We start from the raw sequence: 20,650 nt of genomic DNA on the forward strand, positions 1-20,650 counted from the left end.
TAAATTTTTAAAACCTTGATATGCACACCTAAAAACCGTAAGCATGTCTCACTTGGTGAGCAAAACTGGACAAGTGATGAATAGCATGCCTTACAAATTTTAGTGAGCGTGCAGTTGTGTATGCAATATACTGCACACTTAAGAATTCCTGTGTGCTGAAAAATAAGTGGGAAAGCGTGAGGATACCTATTTGTGCTACTACAATCCTCAACTGCAAAAATGCTGAACTATGCATTTTAAGCATGAAAATTTAGAAAGAATGTTTCAACAATGATTTGTGTTCTTCATTTAAAACCTGCACAGAAAAATAAAAAGTTTATTAAATGGATAATCACATTATAATACCAGCTTTTCTTTGAGGAAGAGTTAAAACTATTTTTTTTATTTAGCTTACTTTATGTGATGCTGTTATGATTTGACAGGATACAACGTGGGAAATGTGGCTGTATCTCTGTATTTTGCTGGATAGAAAGGGTGTATTTTAATTGTTCCATCGTCTGCTTTTTTTGGTGTTCTAGCTTTTCTTTTACGTGGTCCTGTCTTCCACTTTTAGTAGATGCTTTAGTCTTCTAGTTTTTTAAGTTATGAAGGTTATAATAAACTCTGAAATGTCTGGTGTTGACATTTATTTATGCTGTCAATTTTCTCTCAAAGTGTATTTTTGTGGGCATAGTTTATTCGTTTATTAGCAAGTATACAGAATATGAATGTTCCAAATATTCAACATATGGATTGTTCACATTGTATGTAATAAAATTTCATGTTGATTTTTGACTTAAAAGTTCTGGTTATTTTGAAATCTATAAAAACTTTAATTCAAAACAAATACATATATACTATTTTTTCTCCCGCATTTCTCTTCTTTTCTTATTAATGAGAGGACTTCATCGTAATGAACAATAGTAATATAGCACAATTTTGAGAAAGATTGTCTTAACATTTATTAAAAATTACTCTGATGTGGAAGAACTGTTTACAATTTCTAAAAAGTAGATATTTTCATACATCTAAAATATTTTGTTTTTTGCAAAAACTCAATTTACACACACAGTCTATTTAATGAAACTGCCTGTTTCCACTTTTTACGGCAAACAATGTAGACCTCGGTGTGTTGCCATGCCACAGACCTGAGTCCCCTCACCCAGGGGAGGAGATGAAGGGTCTTCAGAAATGTTATGCCCTCTGCCAGTGGTGCTCAGAAGGTGGCAGACTTGAGCCCTGATTTGGTTAATGAAACAGCTTTTCTCTCTACAAACACCTTCTCTTGGCTATTTTATAGTAACAGTAATAACACTGCTACTCCGGGAGGACATTTGTTGTCCATTCAGATAAGCACATCAATAGTATATATCTACTACAAAGAGAGGAATTTAGGAATAAACAAGGGAAAAGTACTAAAGCATTAGACCACTATCCAGGCTGGCCTTTGAGTCACAGCCAGACATAGTGATGAGGAACCCACACAAATGCCAGGCAGAGAAAGGATGTTGAAGGAAAGGATTAGAGGAGGTCTAATGCACAAGTTTTAACTGGAAAGAGCTCACAGAAATTAATGCTAATTCAATTCAATTTAAAATGGAAGTATTTATTTTTCAAAAATCCTACAAAATTAAGAAACACAAGGAAGTATTTATCAGAGAACTTATTGCGTGCTTTCACTCGTCTGTACTTAACTGTGTATTGAAATATTGAGACGGACAAAGTAGGTGAGGTAATATCTTTTATTGGACCAACTTCTGTTGGTGGAAGAGACAAGCTTTCGAGCTACACAGAGCTCTTCTTCGAACCTGAAGCTCTACACAGAGCTCAAAAGCTTATATCTTTGGCCAACAGAAGTTGATTCAATAAAATATACTATCTCACCTACCTTGTCTTTTCTCATATCCTGGGACCAATGTGACTACAACACTTCAAACAACATACTGAAATATTTGCCACTTAACATAGCTGTCTGTAGATTTACAAAAATTGTAGACCCTTAATGGCATGAATGTAGCAGATGTGTCTCTTTGTTTAATAGAAGGTAAATAATTTGTTGGAATTTCTTTCATGCTGAGATCATGTGTCTTGCTTTTTTCAGTCTTTAACCTCTCTGTGGGACATTGCTGAGTGAATTTTTGCTGGATTGGTATTTCAGAGAGCTTTTAAAGGCAACAATTTTCTCTTATGAGCTTTATATTGAGTTAGTCTTATGAATTCTCTCTGTACCCTTTTCAGAAAGTTGGCTATAATTTTTTTCAGGACTGATTATCGTGGATGCTGAATTTGTCTGATTTTTCTTGTAGCTGCACTAAGGGAGTTGGGTTTCTAGTTTTTATTTCTACACACACTTTAGTAACTGCGTGAGTGGAGCTTCTTGCATGAGTAAGGTACTGGTTAAAATAAATATGGGTGCCCGAATAAGTCCCAAAGTACGTATCCAAAACAGGTACACATGCAGCACTCTCTCTTACAGAGATTCCGCATATAGTGTTCTTGACGAATCTTCACATAGATTTCTTCTCCCAAAGCACTGGTCAGGAGTTTTCAGTCATTGTTTTTTCAAGGGGAGTGCTGTTTCCACAAAAATCAAAATTTGTCATGAGAAGCTTAACTTTTTCTGAAATCTTCCAATTTTCTGTCAGGAAAACCAAAACAAAATATTTCATTTTTTGGTCAGGTTGAGCCAAATAAAAAGGTTTCAGACCAGCTGGACCTTAATCTCTGCCCGCTTGAGTTGTTGTGGTGCCACACAGGAGTTGTCAGGTCAAGAGATTATAGAACTAATTAATAGGAATTTATTATTTCTTTTTTTCTCTTTTTTTGAAATTTGTCTTATTTATTTAAAAAGCTCACACAGCACAGCCTCCACTTCCATCCTGATCCTACTCTTATTGAAGTCAATGGATGCTTGGTTTCCGTGTTTCATATGGATCCCCTTGCAGGGAAACATACCTAAGAGATTCTGCACCTCCAGGGCTGACAAGGGGTAGGGAAGGGGAACAATTGTACTAGAGCCCCAAGATCAGGGCCCATTCCCCCAAAATGTCTGTAATGTCTGTGAAAATAAAATGAAATAGGAGGGGGAGGACCCCCATGAACATGATATACCGAGGCCCCAGATTTCTCTCAACAGGTCTGTGTACCTCCCAGGCACCTCATAGGACTTGCATCTTAGCATCCATAAATATGATAAAATCATAAATCTTGCAGTGTCCTAGCAGGAATCTCATTACAGTGATAGCATGAGTTATGAGATTTCATAGCTTTTACTACCCTTCTGCCACAATGCAGCTGGGTCTTTTAATCTGATATTTATCACTTGCATGTCGGGGATCTTGTTTCACAGTTGTGAGGCGCTGTATCTCTTGATGTTTTTGCATCTCTTGAAATCTTCTGAAATGTGTTCAAGGAACATATATTCAAAGGAACCTGAGCTGGGCAGAGTTGAGGAGAGAGTTCACAAGTAAAAGGGGCCCGCTATCTAAGAATTTGTATATCTTATAGCAGAAGCAGAGTTTTGTTTTATTAGCTTTTGAGACATAAACTCAGAGCCTTTTCAATAGTGTCTCTGTTCTTGTCATTTAAATATGTCCACATGTAGTTTTAAAGAATATTTTTCTTTCAAAATTTTAGGCTCAAAATTTTCCCTAATTTTAAAATAGTGGTAGTCAGACGTGGGAAATGCTGATTATAATTTACTATTTTAAATCTGCTTATCTATTATCCTCTTCCCTCACTAGCCAAAAAAATGTAAAATTCAATTGCCTCTAACTTTGTGTGCAGTATATTTAGTGTAGTAGGCAAAATTCTTTCCCTAGCAGCCTGCATTTGGCTCCCATTAATTGCAGTGGGATTATGAACAAGTATCTAAAGGCACATTTTGGCTTGGCCCTGTGTTTTCTTCTGGCTGGCTTTGCAGCAGTTAATTTTAAAAAACCCTATTGTCAGAGCTGTGCTGCTGGCCTCATGTTTCTATATGAGGGGAAGTGGTTATTGTTAAACAAAACAGATACGTTGATTTTCAGTACTGCAAAAGACATGGCGGGAAAAGTGAAAAGGCTTTTCTGGGCACTTCTTTGGATCTCCCTTTCAAAAGACAGTGAAGATCCCAAGCTCTCTCTCTTGTTTGGCAGACCTATCAGGAAAGGGTTAGGGTTGTTCTTTTGACTTGCAACTACATTAGTTGTCAGAATTCTGTGTTGTGGTGCTTTAGGGAACTGAAGCATTTCATAGATTCATAGATATTAAGGTCAGAAGGGACCATTATGATCATCTAGTCTGACCTCCTGCACAATGCAGGCCACAGAATCTCACCCACCCACTCTTGCGATAAACCTCTCACCTACCTCTGAGCTACTGAAGTCCTCAAATCATGGTTTAAAGACTTCAAGGAGCAGAGAATCCTCCAGCAAGTGACCCATGCCCCATGCTACAGAGGAAGGCGAAAAACCTCCAGGGCCTCTTCCAATCTTCCCTGGAGGAAAATTCCTTCCCGACCCCAATATGGCGATCAGCTGAACCCTGAGCATATGGGCAAGATTCACCGGCCAGATACCCAGGAAAGAATTCTCTGTAGTAACTCAGATCCCACCCCATCTAACATCCCATCACAAGCCATTGGGCCTATTTACCATGAATATTTAAAGATCAATTAATTGCCAAAATCATGTTATCCCATCGTACCATCTCCTCCATAAAATTATTGAGTTTAATCTTAAAGCCAGATAGGTCTTTTGCCCCCACTGCTTCCCTTGGAAGGCTATTCCAAAACTTCACTCCTCTGTGGTTAGAAACCTTCGTCTAATTTCAAGTCTAAACTTCCCGATGACCAGTTTATATCCATTTGTTCTTGTGTCCACATTGGTACTGAGCTTGAATAATTCCTCTCCCTCTCCGGTATTTATCCCTCTGATATATTTATAGAGAGCAATCAGATCTCCCCTCAACCTTCTTTTGGTTAGGCTAAACAAGCCAAGCTCCTTGAGTCTCCTTTCATTCCTCGGATCATCCTAGTAGCCCTTCTCTGTACCTGTTCCAGTTTGAATTCATCCTTCTTAAACATGGGAGACCAGAACTTCACACAGTATTCCAGGTGAGGTCTCACCAGTGCCTTGTATAACGGTACGAAAACCTCCTTATCTCTACTGGAAATACTTTGCCTGATACATCCCAAGACCGCATTTCACGGCCATATATCACATTGGCGGCTCATAGTCATCCTGTGATCAACCAATACTCCAAGGTCCTTCTCCTCCTCCGTTACTTCTAATTGATGTGTCCCCAGTTTATAACTAAAATTCTTATTAATCCCTAAATACATGACCTTACACTTCTCACTATTAAATGTCATCCTATTATTATTACTCCAGTTTACAAGGTCATCCAGATCTTCCTGTATGATATCCCGGTCTGTCTCTCAATTGGCAATACCTCCCAGCTTTGGATCATCTGCAAACTTTATTAGCACACTCCCATTTTTGTACCGAGGTCAGTAATAAAAAGATTAAATAAGATTAGTCCCAAAACTGATCCCTGAGGAACTCCACTGGTAACCTCCCTCCAGCCTGACAGTTCACCTTTCAGTATGACCATCTGTAGTCTCCCTGTTAACCAATTCCTTATCCACCTTTCAATTTTCATATTGATCCCCATCTTTTCCAATTTAACCAATAATTCACCATGTGGCATGGTATCAAATGCCTTACTGAAATCTAGGTAAATTTGATCCACTGCGTTTCCTTTGTGTAAAAAATCTGTTACTTTCTCAAAGAAGGAGATCAGGTTGGTTTGGCACGATCTACCTTTTGTAAAACCATGTTGTATTTTGTCCCATTTACCATTGACCTCAATGTCCTTAACTACTTTCTCCTTCAAAATTTTTTCCAAGACCTTGCATACTACAGATGTCAAACTAAGAGGCCTGTAGTTACCCGGATCACTTTTTTTTCCTTTCTTAAAAATAGGAACTATGTTAGCAATTCTCCAATCATATGGAACAACCCCTGAGTTTACAGAGTCATTAAAAATTCTTGCTAATGGGCTTGCAATTTCATGTGCCAGTTCCTTTAATATTCTTGGATGAAGATTATCTGGGCCCCCCAATTTAGTCCCATTAAGCTGTTTGAGTTTTGTTTCTTCCTCAGGTATGGTAATATCTACCTCCATATCCTCATTCTCATTTGTCATGCTACCATTATCCCTAAGATCCTCATTAGCCTTATTAAAGACTGAGGCAAAGTATTTGTTTAGATATTGGGCCCATGCCTAGATTATCCTTAACCTCCACTCCATCCTCAGTGTTTAGTGGTCCCACTTCTTCTTTCTTTGTTTTCTTCTTATTTATATGGCTATAGAACCTTTTACTATTGGTTTTAATTCCCTTTGCAAGGTCCAACTCTACTTGACTTTTAGCCTGAGGCCATTTTTGGGGACACAGAAGCCTGGTAGTTGTAATGGAGAAGAGGCTGCTGCTTCTTGGCTTGCAACAGTAAACTTTCCATTTCTACTCACCCCTCACAATCAAAGATTCATCTTGGATAGGAATAGGCCCTGTTGGAATATGGTGGTTTCTCTTTTTTCCCTTCCCAAAAGAGTGTTCCAACTTGCGGCTGACACGTGTCAGGAGAAGAAATGTAGGTTAGTCATTTTGAGCTGGTAATCTTTGTTTGCACAGGGGTTTAATTACTCATTGCATTATTTTCCCCATGCAGCCCTCTAGCATCTGGTCACAGTTTGACTCAGTAGTTTACTAAATTGTTGTTTATCTAATCAGTGTGGGTTAATGTATAATGTGTTACCTGCATGGGATGTGGATGAAAGGCAGCACTGGCATTTTATGTATATTATTGGGCGTCACACACACTGACATGTAGGCCAACCTTTCATGTTATCCAATTTTTTAAGTGAAAATGGCTTTTCAGATTTAAAAAAAAAAATCCCCCAAACCCAACATATATAGTGAAATTTTATGCGTAGACTATAAGCTCTGGTAATTTTGCAGGATAGTGCCATTAAAACTAAATTTGATTTAAATCATCTAAGCTTAAATTTGTTTTCAGCATAACTCTGCTACCCAGGGCCAGCTCCAGGCACCAGCGAACCAAGCAGGTGCCTGGGGCGGTAAATGTAAAGGGGAGGCAGGACGTTGGGCTCTGGGGCGGCAATCCACCCTCGGCAGTGGCGGGAATTCGGCGGCGGGCAGGATTCCGTTCAGCAAGTAGGTTTTGTTTTGTTTTGTTTTTGCCGCTTGGGGTGCCAAAAATGCTGGAGCCGGCCCTGTTGCTACCAGTGCCAAGATACAGCTTAGCTTCTAGTCATAGTGCTGCATCATAGTCTCCTATAGCAGCAGCTGCATTATTGTGCTTTGCAGGTATTCAAGCAATCAGAGTCTCCAGAGATTGCAGCATTTCAATGGTAAATCCATTTGAGGAAATAGTCTGTTCTCATTCAAAAAATCTGGTGACTGTTTCCACAGAAAGACTAGACTTCCCCCACTGCATTAGTTTTGGCCAGTCTTCTGATATGCTTTCACCCAAGCTCAAACTATCCAAGATTGTTCTAAACACTTGTGGGGCCATACCTTGCTGTTAATGAGATAAGGAAAGAAAGAAGCATTTCCAAAATTTCTAAAAAGTTCCTTGGTCCGTCCTGCCAATTGTCTCTGAGAATATCCTCATGCAATGGACCACCAGGAAATGGCTACTGCTCAAAATGTCCACACAAATAAACAAACATTTCTCCAAAGGGTTTGGTTGACATCTGTGGCATTGCTTGTCTGCATCTCACATCATTTTTTTTAGTATTCATCAGCCTGCCATACTCATTTCATCAATGATAATAAAATTATAATTTTCCAAATTGCTTTATAACTTTTGAGGTGATTCACTGTCTAGCTCTTAAATTTTTATTGATCCCAGCATGCAGAGCAGAATGAATAGTGGCTTCTGAAACATTTACAGCTGCAGCACCAGTTGATACAATCAGTAAAACTCTTTCAGACTGAAATTCACTGTGCAAAGTGCAAGTAATAGACTTGATCACAGTGCTTTTACTGCTCCCAGCTTTCCCTGGAATTATGATTTTTTTTGTCTCATTGATTATATTACTATTCGCTACTGCAGTAAATCTAAAATCTACTTTTTTTTTGCAGAAAAAAATCACATTTGGCATTTCATATTGTTGAGAATTATCATTTGTTTTTGCTGTAGGTGTAAAAAATCAAAAGTCACCTGAATTGTTGTCATCATTGTAAGCGGTTCTCCAGTCATAACTGAGATCTATATACCGTGCATTCCAGTTTCAGCACGCCCAGCTAGTCCATTTAGTCCCATATCGGAAACAGGCAGCCATTCATGAAGAAAAGGATTTTCCTCAACACCAACTGTATTTATCCTTGACTGCTGGAATTTCTAACAACTGGAGCGCTTGCTAAACTTTTGTCTTGAAATGATCTTTCCATGTAGGGAATCTGTTTGCCATTTCCTCTAAGTTTCACCACAGTACCTTCAAAACGACTTATTGCCATTAATAATTATTCTGCTCTGTATTTTCACTTGGTTTAACATACAAAAAATCTGGCTTCATCAGGTGTTCCTTCATTTAGCCCAGCTTTGTCCTTTTTTAATATTTTGAGAACAATTTTCTTGCATTCAGTTGGATTATTTTCCAAATCTGGATTCTGTGGATAAAATTCTCGGCTTTCTGTGTGGATTGCTAGTGACTGTTCTGAATGAGCATTAACTGATTCAAATATCCTGCTGTAATGACAGGACGGCCAGCCCATTGAAATGTTACTTGGGCTAAGTAGTCTTGTTCCTAGCCAGTTTTATGGGGTTGGGGGGGGGGGGAGGAGAATGGTACTGCAGTTTTTGTAATATCACCATCCATTATATCATTGCTTAGAACATTTCCAAACAATTGCTTTAGGGCTCTTGACCCGAACTCCCCTTTTATTCATATTAGTTATGTATAAGTGGATACAGCATCAGTGGACAGGATGCACTGTGTATTAGTGTTGGCTTGTCAATAATGTTCATATACAAATCTATTGTGCCAGTTCACCACAGAATCATTTCTTGGAGTTTTACTTTGCCACTTGCCTTCAGTCTTGACCAGGTATCTTGTAAGTGAAAGGGGAACTTACAGTATAACTCTTCATTACTGATTTTTTTTTCCTTATAGATGGGCATGCCATTGGCAACAATTATAAGCTGTATGTAAACTTTTTCATGACACTTTATTTCTGAATAATATCACTTACATGCATGCATGACAGCTTCTGGAACATCAACATGAGGATGCATTGTCATCAGTGTTGCTCAAATATTTTGCTTTCATTGACCACTCTTCTTAGTCAGCGCTATCAAGCAGAGAAACATTGAGTGCTTCCTTGATCCACAAAACAACAAAGATAGGGGGACTTCTAGTCTTGAAAGTTGGTGTGATACAAGATTCATTAACAATGATTTATTTTTAAAGAAATCAGGTTGATCTTGGGAGAACTATGAAAAAATGGATATTTGTTAAAGAGTTTTGAAATCCTTCTGTTTGCTACATTTTCTGGCATTGCTAAGTATTCTGTTTCTGGATCTACCATTAAATATCATTCAGGCCAGTGCAAGTCAGCTGCACTTAACATGAAGAACAGTGTCAGATGTCCCGAAAAATTGCACCATCTGCAAGAGCTCACTGCAAAGTGTGTGCCAGTAGGTGTCAGTACCCCACAGAGAGCAATTGTAAAACATTTGTTTTTCTTCCACCTGTGGGCTGTGCTTTCAGTCTTTTTTTTTAAACTTATATATGTTTACACTATTTAATCCATTCCTTTTTACTCTCACTGTTCCCTGCTGAAGTGTGGTCCATCTCTTTAAAACATCAAATATTTGAAATAGTAGATGGATTGACAATCTTAACTCTAGGTGAGCATAAATCCACAGCTTTGGTAGGAAATAGCGTTATAAATGCCATAGCAAAGCATCCAGTAATCTTAAGCTCAATAATGGGATCTATGGAAGCTTCTGGCCATGGTATCTGCTCATTATTTATTGGTTCTGTTTACCAATAGAGCATCCAAAGCTGCTCTGTGCTTCTAATTTTGATACATTTGAAGTAGGTAGGTGATCAAATGCATCACTATCTTCAGGTAGCTGCAATAAATTGTTCTCTTTGGGTTCTAAATAGCTGTCAAAAATGTTATTGCTCTAAATACAAAAGAGCCTTTTTGCTCTTTGCAAATTAACTTGGACGTCAATGTGTACATCTACTGACTCCAATGACCAGGGTGTGGGCGGTCACTCCTAGTGGTTGGTGCCAGAGTCACTCCTAGCTGTTGAAGCTAAGGGTCAAAACTGAAGACCGTATCAAGTACTGAGCCAGAGACCGGCATCAAGTGCCTGGCCAGGGCTCAGAGCCGCAGCCTGGCATCAGGTGCCTGGAGCAGGGCAGGACAGCAGGAACTTGGAGTAGACAGGAGTCTGGGGTAGGAGGACAAGAACCAAGAATAGTGGGGGAAGCAGGAACAAGGAGCAGGCAGGAATGCAGGGCTCAGGAGTCAGGTAAGCGGGAGGGGGCATGTAGTAGCAGCCAGCCTGGGATTCCTTTAGTTGCTTGGACAACTTCCTGTTGTTGCTTCCTAGTTGAAATAGAGTCTCTCAGCCAATCGGGGTGATGGATGTTTCCACCGATCAGGAGCTTTGGGGGTGGCGCCCTCTGCAAGCTAACCCTTCTCTGGCCATCTTCCTAGCTACTCAGGTGAGCTGCTCGGTGGTGGTTGTGGCCTTGGTGCTGCCTGGGGATCTGTGGGACCAAGTTCGAGGCCCATGATCCTTCACACTGATTTTGGAAAGATAACGTGCAAGAACCAAAAACAGAGGGAGACAAAGCAGGCTGCTCTCTAAGGCAGAGACGCACAACTCACATCATCTTGATCTAATCTGGCTCTTGCCAGACTGACTCCACACACTTTCCTGCAGAGACCCCTAGCTTGCAAGCAGGACCAGGTAAGTGCCCCCCCCCACCACAACACTCTGAAAGCAAGAGTTTGCAGTTCCAACACAGTCCTCAATAATCGTACACCAATACTACTGGGTACACTCTGGCGATCAGCAGTTCTTCAACCAAGATTAGATTACTTTGGTCAGGAGGCTGTAGTCTGAGATCCATGTTATTTTTAGTAGGAAAAAATAATACTTATTCTCCACTGATTATAAATGCCATCACTTTTGACAATCCCTATATCTCTTGTGACAGTTGTGGTATTTGTACCATGTTGGAGGTTTTTGATGCTGATCAGAGAGAGACCAATCAGTACCAAAACCTTTTTGATTTGGTTTATGACACTGTCTGTCCGCTTGCAATCATAATCAATGCACTGGTGAGATGTCCATGGTTCAGTATTTAACTGGTATGCTTTCTGGGATGGCAGTCCATTTTCATGTTGTAGCCTTTGTAGATGTGTACTGTTTTTTGTACTGTTTTTGGCATGATATAGTCACTCTACAGTAAAATTCAAAAATGTAACAGATGCGATTTTCAAAAGTTATGTTACAGCCCGACAAACAGAGAAATGCCATTTAGTTGAACATAGTCTTGCTTCGCCTGGCCACAGAGTACTCCTTTCAGTGTTTACCCCAGGTGAGCACAAAGATACAGTAATACACATAGTCCCACGTATTTCACAAACATTTAACAGGACAATTAAAATAAAGAGTTAACTTCAGAAGGGGTGTGTAATTTGGACCTCCTAATAATTTACTTTATGATTAACTGCATAAAAGAGCAGGCATCCCAGGCTCTGAGCATCCTTGGCAATTTTTTAAAAAAATACAAATTATCCATAATAGACTCTTAACAATTGAGCCACACAGACTCTGTCCTGGCAGCAACATGAATTATATAGCAGTGTAACAACCCCCCACAAAGTTAGCCCCAGATTTGGATTCTTACACTCAGGCTCTCCCATCAGCAGAGTGCATGTAAGTAGATCTCAGGGAGCCGAAGGTGGTGTGACTGACATGCTGAGGAATAGGGTGTAAGAGATTTGTAATTTAAAGAAGCCGCCACTCTACATTAATGTACACTTTCTCCACCTTCACTGGATGTAAGTTTGCTGGTCCAATATTTTTACTTGATTTTCAGTAGATGAGTATTAAATACAATTGCCCTCTGCATCAGGGCCTGATCCTGCAAATCTTTACAAACATAAGAAGCAATGTTCCCTCTAATTTTTGACAGGCCGTGTGCACAAAAAATTTCTTCTGTGCAAATTGTTGTGCTGTGCAAATTTTTCTGCATGCGGTTTTCGCTGTGTGCGTGGGTTTAGGATCTGTGTGCGCGCGCACAGCTTAGAGGGAACAGTGATAAGGAGTACAGCTCACCGGAGAAAACTTAATGGAACCATATTTTGTTAAAATCAAAACACTTGGGTAATCAGGCTGATTTAACTGGAATTTCATTTCAGAGGAAAACTGGGGGAAAAAGTTCCGATAATGTTGAAATGTTGCATTTCAACACTGTTGGAACAAAATTACTCAATCTTTCATTTTGAAATGACTTACTTTTGAATTTTTATAATATAAATATTTTAATATATAAAACAAAATAAAATAAAAAATGAAAAGAAATGTTTTGATTGACTTAAAACAATTCCCCCTGCCTCCCCCTCAGAATTTTCCTTGACAGAGAACTTTAAAATTTTCAGTTTTTGTTAAGATTTGGAACAAGGCCAAATCTCAAAATCCTTCACAAAACAGAACTACTGTCCTGGGCACAGTTCTAATTACTAGTCCCATTTAAAGTCACAGGGAACTCACATGAATAAAACTGTTTTAGATTTTCCCTGACTGACCCCTTTGTATTCAGTGTACTTTCAAAAATTAATAACAGTATTTATAATAAAAAATATGCCATGAATTATTTAAGAAGGTATTGTCAAGGTGGAGATGCGGGAAATGTGTCTCTGATCCAGCAAAGTCTTACACCCATGCTTTGCTTTATGATAGTAACATTGAGGTCACTGGGACCACTCATGAGCATTAAGGTAAATGTGTCAAGGCTTTTGCCAGGATCAGTGCCTAAAAAAAGACTTAAAATATGGTCAGACTACTCCACAGAACTCTGGAAAAAATACCCATTCCCCCCAAATTAGGGCATTAAGATTGGACAGAAAAATTAGCTATCTGCCACCAACATAACTACAGTTTTGGATTTCTTTGTGATCAGAGGTATGTGAGACTCTCTCTCATTTCTGCTCATCTGATCCCTTTTAGTGAGCACACGGTACTGTAATATATAAGAATCTTGCTTTCTGTTAAAAGAAATTTTCTGTTTCCATTCCTTTCCTGCTTACAGGAATGGAGAAGACAGGTAGAACCCAGGGCCTTGTAAAGTTTGGGGCCTCAAGCAACAACTTGTGATGAAAGTGGCTTAGGATACGTGGAACCCAAAGCAATCACTTGTTATCTTTGTTCTTAAGGCCTTCCTTTCCTGTTTTGCTGCTGGAGATGAGGCTGGGGAAGAGTATCATGCCGTGACCTTTCCCTCCCTCCAGTCCTGCTAAGGGAACAGCAGGCTGTGGGTTGATGAGGATATGCAAGGCCCCCAAGCTGTCATTTGTCTTGCTTGATCTCAAGGCAAGCCTTGAAGAGTGGAATTACAGAAAAATTTATTTGTGGGCACCCACAAACCATAATGAAGTTGGTAGTTCTAATTTTAGGCCTTGACAGTGACTTTAAAAGTACCATGTTAAAAATACCAATGTTCAGCGCAGATGCCTTTATAGAGTATTTCCTTCACTGACTCAAGACCTATAGACTTGATCTTTTATCTCCCTCTTTGTCTCCTGGCAGATCTTTATTTGTTTTGGCCCTGAAGTAGAGTATGACAGTATAAATATATGCCGATTTGTACAATGGGGCAAAAGTAAGGATAGGCAAATGTATTTAGCAAAACCTTTACTCTACTCAAACATCCTAGGTTCAAAATTAGGAATCAAACACAAACCTCTTTTGTTTCCATTCTGTTTTGAGTTGGCAGCATTCCAGTTCCTTGCTGCTTCTGAGAGTGGCAGCTGTTAGTCTCCAGAGTCGAGCCTTGCTAGCAGCTCTCATGCTTCTACAATCCTGGGCAAGAAAGAGGAAAAGGAGGTCAATGGAGCTGTGGAATACCGAATACTCTTGAAAACCTCGTTACTTATTTAGGTACCTAACTATGGATATGGAGGGAGGGGCTAACTTTGAGCTCTTGCTTTTTAACATGTTGGAGCTAGCTCTTTGTGAATGCTTCAGTACTATTGATTACTGAAGGAGCTCAATTGTAAAAAAGTAAAAAGCCAATGGCTCGAGCACTCTTTCCCCCCGTTTGAATCCTATCTTTCATATTAAAACTTCATACCTTCTTCCTGTCCCTTTTTGCAGTGCTTCCATCTCAATCTTCTCTTTTCCAAATGTCTTCCCTCTTTGGTGCATATCTCATTTACATCTGTAACCTTGGCTGACACTTCTATGCATATGAAACCCAACTTTACATCTAACCGAATCACCTTCTTTTCGCATTATTCTGTGTCACCCAATTTACATGTGCAATTATGGTAATTGTGCATGCAAAGTAGGTGCACAATTATGCAGAGACTTGAAATTTGTCCTTTTCCTGTGACACTGCTTGTACTATGACTGACATGGCTCTTACTTTGTCTGATGGCTGTTGGTGCTGTAGAGTGACAGTTCACTGTACTATTAAATACACTGTAACTGAATGAAATGATCTGCCTGTTTGGTGCATCTACTAATAAGATAGCTGCATTTTTTTAGGATAAACTTTCTCAAGTCTACTGTTCCTGAAAAACTTGCAGTTTTGCTTAATTGGTTTTTCTGAAAGAAGATGTGTCAATCTGATGTTGATTCCATTTTGGATAATATGTGTGTATATATATTAAACCTACTGTTTAAAGACAAGATCCTACTCTGATTGAAAATGGTGGGAGTCTTTCCATTGACTTCAGAGGGACTTGGATAAGCCCTAAATGCTGTCTTGTTCTTTCTTGCTTTTTGTGTATTGTGAATGAGCAGGACTTCATCAATGAAATAACTTAGGGCCGAATCCTGTGTTCCTGAAGCCAATGGCAAATCATTAATTGATTTGAATTACGCAGGATTAGGCTTTTAATGCAGAAGCTGCTTAGTGTAGTTCACAGATGAGATAATTTGCCAGGGAAGTAAGTATGGTTATATGCATTGAAAAGGGGAGAAGGACTTGCTAATATTAGTGGCCTTAGCTAAAGTGGACTCATTATACATATACATCTTTCTCCTAATGTGAAAAAAAATACATTGTTGATTGAGTTATAGTTGCTTCTGGTTATCTTGGGTTACATCTACATTACACATCACTGGTGGCGGCGTGGAGGGTACAGGTAGCTATACGCCACAGTGAAAAGCAGGCTGTGTCCACAATGTGGTGTGTAGGTACATGTATCAATGAAAGGCGCTGGAGGAGGGGAGGCAGTGGGGAAAGGCTTCAGCAGCTCCTTGCTGCCAGAGCCTTTCATCGTGGTGAGGAAAGGCGTGGCAAGGGGGAGGCACAGTGGCAGATTAATGATTTTGCCGCCCCTAGGCCCTGAAATAATTGCCACCCCCATATGAACTTGTGAACAGCCCTAACCGATACAACAAAGGAATCTATTTTGCTAATTTTTGCTATCATTGCCTTTCCCTTTCTTTCATTTTTTTGAACTGAGAACCGCTTAATTTCTTCCTTCCGGTCATATTATTAACGTTTAGGATTGTCACGAGTATGTTTACTAAATGGCGTTGCGCCGTCATGGGTGGTTTCAATACGCACTATGATTGGTAGAATCGCGGCGTCACTGATGCTTCAGTTTGGTGCGCAGTTACAATTATGAACAAACGACGATACAGGCATCTGACAGACAGTGGGCTTGTGCAAAAATGCCACGATTACAAAAATGCTGCTATTATAAATTTGCCGCCGCTGCAAATTTGCCACCCTAGGCCTCGGCCTTGTCGGCCTAGGCGATAATACACCATTGGAGAGGCAGGGGGTAAGAACCTGCTGCAGGGAAAGGCTCCAGCAACAGGAGCTGGCAGAGCCTTTCCCTGCTGCTGGATTGTATCCCTGTGGCGGGGAAAGGGCTCCAGCAGCATAGAGCTGTCAGAGTCTTTTCCCTCTACCAGAGTGTTTGCGCCATGGAGCGGAAATGCCCCAGCAGTGGAGAGCTGGCAGAGCCTTCCTTCTCTCCCCACACCAGAGTCTTTCCCTGCCACAGAGAAAGGTTCCACAGTGGGGAGCTGCCCAAGTACCCAAACCTTTCCTCACTGCCTTCTCCCTGCCAGAGCCTTTCCCTACTGCCGGAGTCTTTTCCTGCAGAGGGGAAAGGCTCCAGAAGCGGGAAGGCAGTGGGACACTACACTATTAAAAATCGTAGGTAGATGGGTGGTAGGTTTGGGCAAGTAGAGAGCATGTAGGGTATATACTCACAAACACACCCACACCCTTCAGGCGTGGCTTTACTCTACGTGCCTAAAGCAGGCCTCACTGGCTACACTCCTATTTATGCCCATGCTAAGGGGCTAAGCAGGTGTGTACTCTACATGCCAGTAAAGAAGCGTGCAGTGTAGATGTACCCTTAAAGTTGTGCCCTAACCTTGTGCGGAATACATATTTTGTGATCAAAATGAAATGTACCTGAAGACATGATTTTGAAAAATTGATATTAAATTGTCACTGTCAAAGTTGGCAGAAGTGAAATTTGACCTAGTCTTTTTATTATATCCCATAGCAAAGTCCACATACATTGGCATAGATTCCCTTACTCTGCATGTTGCGCTATTTTGTCTCTGTTACCATACTCCTATTCCAAGGCCGCATATTCAGTTGCTTGCAGTACAGTAGTCTTTTTAATCACCAAGTTTATCAGGGCTGGGTAGTGCCCCTTTGATTTATGGAATCCAGAAAGTTACAGAATTTCTAAAAAGAATTTAATTAGCGATTTAAAGTTTAAAATATTTATTTACATAGCATGTGGCTTTCATTAAAAAATGTTTAAACAGAAAATGCATAACTGTAAATAGAAGGTAAAAAATGTAAAATATGCTTGCAATATACAGGCAATCGATGGTAAAAAAAAACAAACCCATAAAATAACTCAGAGCTAGACTGTGCCACATTTACTCACATAGAGTACTGTACATGGCAAGCAGTCCGACTGAAATCAGTCAGACCACGCATGGTGTAAGGTACCATGTAGCAAGAGTGCGGGTGGTGGAATCTGGCCCTAGAGGCTTAAAGCACCCTTTGTAATACAGGATTTTTGTCCAGTCTGAAAGAGTAGGTTTTATGGCAGACAACCCTGCATTTGCACAGACAGCAGCTTCAGCCTCTCAAATCTCACTCTTCCCGTTCAGCTTATGCCCAACATCCTACTTTCAGAAAGAATGGTTACTTATATTACAGCAAATATGTTTTTTCTAGGTGTTCTGTCCTCGTGGATCCCATTCTTGGTGCTGTTGTAATAACTGGGCCTATACATTTATTTTAATTGTGATCTTAACTGTAAAAAGTATGTGAAAGTTCATAAGATGTTACAATAACCTATAATAACAAATGTTGATGGGAAAAGGTACAGAAAGAAGACAAACTGAATTAGTCTAAATGAAAATACTAATATGGTTTAAGGACTGTGTTAAAATGCTTGGTAAAAACAGAAAATGTGGAATCAGAAATTAATAAATCAATAAGTCGAATATTAGGCCTAATTGGTGGACAAAATAATGATGGGTTGGGCTATTCCACTCATCACTTCCTCTTTGGGTCCTTAAAAGAGACATTGAGGGTAAAATAGCGAAGAACAGATGGAGGCTAATGGAGTGAGCTTCACTGTCATGGCTGCCACCCCCACCATCTCGTGAGACCCCAGCCCCTGGTTCTAATCCTGAGATGTCTTGACCAGACCAGTCCAGAGAGAGGGATGCAAATAACATTGTCTCCTCTACCAATTCTAGCTGAATCCCAGAACCACCTGGGATAAAATGGGATCAGACATTAACAGCAACAACAGCTCTGGCTCATCTCAGCTAACACCTTCTCTTTTACCCAGAAGGACAGTTATTTAATCTTTGATACCATCTAAGAGACTGTCAAATCCGGGGGGGTTCCTTCTAAATCTCTTTCCATCTAAAAGGAAAGGAAACAAGGGGCATTGTTAAAATAAAAGCCTTATTTAATACTTTACATTTCCAATGTTTAACTGTTTTTCCTTCCTTTATCTTTAATAAAAGGTTAAAAGGATTTCTAATGGTGTGTTTGCCATGGTACTAAGCAGGCTAAGGTCTCTGTGTACCAAATCCTGGACCTTGTTTAACACCGTTTAATGTTGGCTAGTCGCTGGGTTATGTTAACACCTTTGGCCCATTTATTCCATCTAAATTAATATAACAGTGTGCCTGGGTTTCGTGCACAAAAGATTGGAAACATTAACCAACAATGTCTGTTGGGGCTGCACTTGAGCCCTACACAATGGCGTATTATTGCCTAGGCCGACAAATTTGCAGGGACGGCAAATTTATAACAGCAGCATTTTTGTAATCGTGGCATTTTTGCACAAGCCCACTGTCTGTCAGATGCCTGTATCGTCATTTGTTCATATTGTAACTGCGCACCAAACTGAAGCATCAGTGACGCCGCGATTCTACCAATCATAGTTTGTATTGAAACTACCAATGATGGTGCGACGCCATTTAGTAAACATACTCGTGATAATCCTAAATGTTAATAATATGACCAGAAGGAAGAAATTAAGCGGTTCTCAGGTCAAAAAAAATGCTATACAAAAGAAAGAAATGGAAATGAAATGATAGCAAAAATGCACAAAATAGATTCCTCTGTTGTATCAGTTAGTGCCGTTCACAAGTTCATATGGGGGTGGCAAAATCTGTACCTGTTTCAGGGCTTAGGGGCAGCAAAATCATTAATCCGCCACCTGCCCTGCAAAATGTTCTCTCCTTTGTCTTCATCCTCCTGGGGAATAAAGGTGGGGTGACCCACTCTTTTTCTTCACCACACAGAATCTCAGGTAGTAGGACTGCATGGCAATGGAGAAGGAGGGTGAGTCATGCAATCCACATTGACAGAGCATTTCCAGGAACCACAATCATTGTAAGGTGTTACCGTGCCTCAGTGGGTCACAGCTGAGGATGCCAAATTCAGGACAACCTGCTGAGAAATAGGGGCAGACAGACCCCAGACTGGTGGTTATTCTTCCATAAGATATACCAACCCAACAATAAAAGTAAACTTCTGTTTCACCACACTGGTTAACAAGAAGTCAGAAATCCAGTCTCCTTAGGCATTACAGGACTCATTTAACCTCCCCCCTGCCACTCCCAAACACTAGACTTCATGATGAGTGTTTATTTAAAACCAGTTTGATCAAACAAAGGGTCCTTCTAATACCAAGAGATCAGCCACATAGCCAGGTCAGTATATAACTCAGAGTTTACCCAATAACCCCGCAGTTGCCAATCCTTTAGTAGCTAATGTCCAAAGTTTGGTTTATAAGAAAAAAGAAGAGGAGAGAGTAAAAATGGTCAAAAATCATATACATACAATCATTGCAAAGTTCTTGGATCAGGTTTGTAGCAGTGATGTTACAGACTGCTGGCTTGTAAAGTCTCTGGTAACTTTCAAAAGATTGGAAGGTCTCAGTCCATTGATTGGAATGCTCCTTTGAGAGATGACTAGTACCTCCTCATACTGTGGGGGGGAGGGCACAGTCTAATGGGGAGGACATGTGACCGTGTGTCCCCAGCCCAGTGACATGTCCCGGCCCTGCGCCCAGCCTGGGACTGCAGTGCTTTCCCCGCACCACATTACCTGTGGAGGGGAGGGTCTTTCTGTCCTTCTCTCCCTGCGCCTCCCCCTCACACAATTGGCCACTCTCTCTGGCAACTGGCTGGAGAGCGGGGCAGAGCTGTTTCTGCCTGAGTAAGCCTGGCTGGGAGGCAACGGCAGCCTGCTCCCTGCCCAGGCTTGGCTGCCAGGAACAGGGGCTGAGCATGCCAGGGGGATGGAGGGGCTTGTGTCCTAAACTTTTGAAAGGCTATGAAAAGTCAGGACAATTTTTTAAATTGTTTTGTTTTTATGAAGATATGAGGAGAAAGCCCTCAGCAAGCCCAAAGCATGGAGTTTGGCCTCCCCAGAGATGATTGAGGATTTGGAAAACACTGGTATTTTGAAAGTCTGAAACTACCTTCTGATGTATGGTTTCAGAGTAGCAGCCATGTTAGTCTGTATTTGCAAAAAGAAAAGGAGTATTTGTGGCACCTTAGAGACTAACCAATTTATTTGAGCATAAGCTTTCGTGAGCTACAGCTCACTTCATCGGATGTATTCAGTGGAAAATACAGTGAGGAGATTTACATACACACAGAACATGAAAAAATGGGTGTTATCATACACACTGTAAGGAGAGTGATCACTTAAGATGAGCTATTACTAGCAGGAGAGCGGGGGGTAGGGGGGAAGAAAACCTTTTGGAGTGATAATCAAGGTGGGCCATTTCCAGCACTTAACAAGAACGTCTGAGGAACAAATGTGATATATGCCATTATGTGCCAGCAATGCCCCTCTGCCATGTAGATTGATCAAACTGGATAGT

General features: G+C 40.4%; 1 protein-coding gene across 4 annotated transcripts in view; it reads left to right on the forward strand.

Annotated features, from left to right (window-relative positions):
- Window positions 1–20,650, forward strand: part of NOL4 (nucleolar protein 4) — a 246,880-nt gene that overhangs the window by 119,412 nt on the left and 106,818 nt on the right. The gene's annotated exons all lie outside the window — the stretch shown is intronic.

Source organism: Chelonia mydas, chromosome 2 (genome assembly GCF_015237465.2).
Source record: "Chelonia mydas isolate rCheMyd1 chromosome 2, rCheMyd1.pri.v2, whole genome shotgun sequence".
Lineage (NCBI taxonomy): Eukaryota > Metazoa > Chordata > Testudines > Cheloniidae > Chelonia > Chelonia mydas.